General features: G+C 42.1%; 1 non-coding gene across 1 annotated transcript; it reads left to right on the forward strand.

The window, feature by feature from the left end:
* Positions 1-4,349: 4,349 nt before the first annotated feature.
* Positions 4,350-4,456, forward strand: LOC120274283. Its single transcript, XR_005540813.1, has one exon. It is a non-coding gene; the product is annotated as a small nucleolar RNA R71 (small nucleolar RNA).
* Positions 4,457-5,209: the final 753 nt, after the last annotated feature.

Here is a 5,209-nt window from a genome sequence, read left to right on the forward strand (position 1 = left end):
TGCTCTTTCACTTGTTGTTCTTATTGTTGAGAATTGAATCAATTTCACACTTATCACTATTGATATTCCACATAGCTAAGAATCAAATTAAGTATTTTCACTCCCTACTCCCTGTGGATTCGACCCCACTCACCCGGGATTATTACTTCAATAAGCCCATGCACTTTCGAGATATAAGCAAGGGGACCTTGTCATACTAGCACTCAACACTTTATTCACACAAAAACTAAACTACTAGCTAAGAAAATAGTGAACCCTTGGGTTGCCTCCCAAGAAGCGCTTGTTTTACGTCACTAAGCTTGACATACCTTGTCTTACCACACAGGGGTTCATAGATAAAGGTTGCCCTCTTACTCATAGCTTAAAAGCATGATGAACAGAGGCTCTTGAAGGTAGAGGGTGAGTTATCAGGCTTGGGACCACCTAGCAATGGTACATCCAATTTGTTTGGTTCACTCCGATCTCCAATAGCCTTAAAGCATTTCCAGTGGTGTCTCCACACCATCTTCTTCTTACGGAGCATCTTCTTCAAGATCTCCGGAGCAGATGGTACTTCTTTAGTGGAACCAAGTATCATTACTTCTTCATTTTCCTCCTCTTGGTCGAACAAACCCTCATACAGGTCCGGATTGAACATTTCCTGCATATATTCATCAACAATCTCATCAGTAGTGTCTAGAAAATACAAAGTATCATCGAAATAAAGAGAATGCCTTATGGCTTCAGCAAGACGGTATGTGAGCTTGTCATCTCCAACACTCAAAGTTAGTTCCCCGCCATCCATGTCAATCAATGCCTTAGAAGTCCGCAAGAATGGCTTCCCAACTATCAAGGGTACGTCCGCATCCTCATTGACGTATAGCACCATAAAATCTACAGGAAATATATCTTGTCAATCTTGATAAGCACATCTTCGATGATACCCCTTGGATGTCTCACCATTCGGTCAGCCAATTGCAAAGTCATCCGAGTAGGCCTAGGTTCGCCCAAGCCTAGCTTCCGAAAGAAGGTGTATGGCATGATTTTGATACTGGCCCCTGAGTCTACCACTGTCATTTCTTCACCCAAATTGTCAATGTTACATGAAATAATGAAGCTTCCCGGGTTTTTCTTCTTGTTCGGCATGTTCTTTTGCAACACCGCCGAGCAAGACACATCTACTCTCCTCCAACTTCCTCGTGTTAGTTAACAAGTCCTTCAAGAATTTTGCATACTTAGGCATTTCGGCTAATGCCTCAACGAAAGGAATATTGACGTGGAGTTGCTTGAACAAACTCAGGAACTTGTTGTACTATTGACACGTCCGAATATGTGTGTGAACCGCAAGTGCACGGGTGTCGAACTAATAAAATATCCAGTGAGTCAGGTAGTCGAATCCACAAGAAACAGGGCTACTAGTACAAACTTCTTCTATGCTTTCTAGTCTAATTATAAATGGAAAGATGTGGTGATCTAATGTGCGAAGAAATGAATACCAGAGACGAATATGTAAAAGTGAAATGGAGGGAGATCTCAATCAGTATAAGTGCGGTATTCGAGCAATGCTTCCCATAGGATTTAGGTATTAGTTAGCGAATAAGCAAAGTGTTTCTATGAAGAGTAAGTTAAGTCGTGGAAATCAAAATATAATCGGATCCGGCCTCCCGATTACCGATACTAGTCCCATACGAGGTCCCGGTGGACAAATCGTTCAATCTCAACACCTCACATGACATATGGCCGCAAAGCACTCTAGGTATTCCAAGAGGTGTATCCGATTCCTAAAGATTGATCCAACCCTAATTCCCGGTGAAGGATCCTAACCCGGTGAGTCGCGCAGTGGAATCCACAGGGAACAATGCTACTAGTACTAACTTCTTCTCTACTTTGTAGCCTAATGATAATGGAAATGTGTGGTGATCTAATGTATGAAGAAATGAATACTGGAGACGAATATGCAAGGGTGAAATAGAGAGAGATCTCAATCAGTAAAAGTATGGTTTTCGGGCAATGCTCCTCCTAGGATTCAGGTATTAGGTACTGAATGAGCATAGTATTTCTATGAAGAATAAGTTAAGTCATGGAAATCAAAATATAATTGGATCCAGCCTCCCGATCACTGATACTAGTCCCCTACGAGGTCCCGGTAGAGAAATCGCTCAATCTCAACACCTCACACGACATATGACCGCAAATCACTCTAGGGATTCCAAGAGGTGTATCCAATTCCAAAAGATTGATCCAACCCTAATTCTCGGCGAAGGATCCTAACCCCTACAAGGTCCCGGCGGAGAAATCTCTCAGTCTCACACCTCCCACCAAATGTGGTTGCATAGAGCTTAGGGAATGGAGATAGAATACACCAATCGGAGGGGAAAGGGAATGCTCACTATCTCATGACTCGCCCTCTCGACCCTCTTCAATCTTAAGATTCTAACCCTAACGGAGACCTCTCCCTCACCAAGGTAACAAATCAAGAAAACCAAATAACCAAAAGATTAATAAGGCAAGCAAGCATTAGACAATCAAGATTAAAACTTAATCAAACTTGGATTAAGTAGAAACACTAATCAAATCCACAAAAGAGTAGAATCCTAGGGTTCACAAGCCTAAATACCCTCTAGGGTTTTAACTCTCCATGGAGCAACATACAAAACACACCATCAACGAATGAAAGTACATTAAAACCATCTAAATAAACCCCTTTATATATGAACTGATGGCCTTGATGGAGAGCTTCGACGTCTTGAAGGACCCACTCCGAACTAGGTTCACCGGTGGCTTTCTTGATGCTATGACAGAGGAGGAATCGATCAAAGTTGGTGATGAAGCGACTCCAAAGCCGCAAAGACCTCCTCTACAAACCCTAGCCATCTCACCCCTTAAGAACTGCACAAAAGATGAGAAAGAATAGGGCAAAATGGCTATTTATAGGCCTTAGACCGCGTCTGTCATGTGCCCCCATGTGCCCATGCGGATTTTGCACGTGGCTGCGTGGGCTACATGAATTTCCACGCGAGCGCGCGAACGGTAATTTTGCTATAGTGCTACTACAGTAAAATTACTACAGTGAAATCTTTTCTTCATCGACGTATCTTTGAGAGGTCTTGCAATCTTCAAAGAGAAGGAACATGAAGATGTGGCTGCCTTTGTGCCCTTCCAACTAGTGAATTGACTTGAATCTTCTTGGAAGTTGGCACACATCTCCATGTTTATGAACTCCTCTTGTGTCTTGGTCCTTGAATTGAACAAGAACTCCCAACATTGTGTCTTTATAGCCTATCTTTGCTTCCTTTTTACTCTTCAAGGCATTCACAACCTATATGCATAAAAGAACACCAAATACACAATATGAGAGATAAACCATAGTAAAAATGATGCTCAATGCATGTAAAACATATATAAAAATATGTCTCCTCAAGCACTTATCAACTGTTCATCACCTTGGTCATTCTTCAACCTAGAGGGATAGGGGATTCTTAGCTTGACAGGTGGGGGTGCCACCTCCTTCTCTTTGCTTGTTCCCTCTTCAACCTCTATGACCTCGGGTGCGTGTTCATTGGCTTCTCACTCAGAAACCTACCTTCAACCTCACGACCACTTCTCAAAGTGATCGCCTTTACATGCTCTCTAGGATTGGTCTTGGTATTGCTTGGCAAGCTTCTTTGTGATCTCTCCGATAGAGACTTCGCAATTTGCCAAACTTGATTCTCAAGGTTGTACAACTAAGCGGTGTGGTTGTGAAGTGTAGCATCAACTAATTGAAATCTTGTATCCAATAATTGTATAAATCTAGTCACGGTCTTCTCCAAATCGGTCATTCGGGTCTCCAAACTGGAAACTCGGTTCTCCATGTTTGGGGCTTGTTGTTATTGGAAACCCGGTGGCCCCATCGCTTTTTGTGAAAATTGGTTACTCCATGAGAAGTTGGGATGATTCTTCCAACCCGGATTGTAGTTGATGCTATATGGATTCCCTTGATTCCTCATCGCATTACCCACAAAATCAACATTCTCAACCGAAGATGCATCACCAACGGAGATCGGGCAATCAGAGGGAGCATGTCCTCCACCACACCCGGTGCAAGTAGTCATGGCCGCCACTCTATTCGAAGTTAGAAAATCTAACTTCTTACTCAATGATTCCACTTGAGCCACCAATGAGGTTACTGCATCTATCTCACGAATCCCAGCCACCTTCTTCTTCTCCCTAGCATTCCATTGGTAGCTATTTAACCCCATTTCTTTAATTAGTTGACGGGCCTCACCAGGGGTCTTGCTATCTAAGGTATCTCCTGCTGCTGCATCTAAGAGTTGCCTTGTGCTCAGATTCAACCCGTTGTAAAAGGTCTGAACATCATCCACTATGGTAATCCGTGTTGCAGACACTTTCTTAGGAGCTCCTTGAACCTTTCCCACATCTCAAATAGAGACTCCAATTCTGACTATATAAAGGATGAGATCTCATTCCTAAGCTTTGCAGATTTTCCGGGAGGGAAATAACGGGCAAGAAAAACTTCTACCATCTTCTCCCATGTGGTAATTGATGCTCTAGGTAATGAGTGTAACCACTACTTCGTTCTCCCCTTTATGGAAAATGGGAAGGCTCTTAACTTGATGGCATTATCCGTCACCCTGTTTATTTTGAGCATATAACACACCTTGAGAAAGTTCTCTATATGACTGTTTGGATTCTCATCAGCCAAACAATTAAGCTGTGCGGATTGCTGCAACATATGGATGAATGCCAGCTTCAGCTTGAAGTTTTGAGATGTAATTGGGGGATGCACAATACTCGATTGTGTCCCCAATACTGAAGGTCTGACATAATCAGACAATGTCCTCTGTTGCTCATTTTGTTTTGCCATATTATCCTACCCTTCAACTCTCCCAACATTAAGTATGGGGGAGTTCACATTACGCATGTTCTATACTTATGCTCTTATTATACCTGCTCATGTAGCCAATGGCATTTTACCTTAGTTGCAACGGTCGTATTCTTATGTTTAGGGGAGAAATTTTAACATTGAATGTTCTCCTCTTCTAGTTTTACTTGAATTTTTAGGAAATTTTGCCAGATTAACACTTTGTGGGACTACTCATTCATTAAACATTGTGGAAAGTCAAGTTTGATGTCTAAGGGACTTGTTTTAGTTTGTTTCTTGCTTTAGTTTCTTTTAAAAAAAATAGTTATGTTTGTTTGTTTATTGGGGATGGAAAGAGCTACTACT

This window comes from Dioscorea cayenensis, chromosome 12, assembly GCF_009730915.1.
Source record: "Dioscorea cayenensis subsp. rotundata cultivar TDr96_F1 chromosome 12, TDr96_F1_v2_PseudoChromosome.rev07_lg8_w22 25.fasta, whole genome shotgun sequence".
Lineage (NCBI taxonomy): Eukaryota > Viridiplantae > Streptophyta > Magnoliopsida > Dioscoreales > Dioscoreaceae > Dioscorea > Dioscorea cayenensis.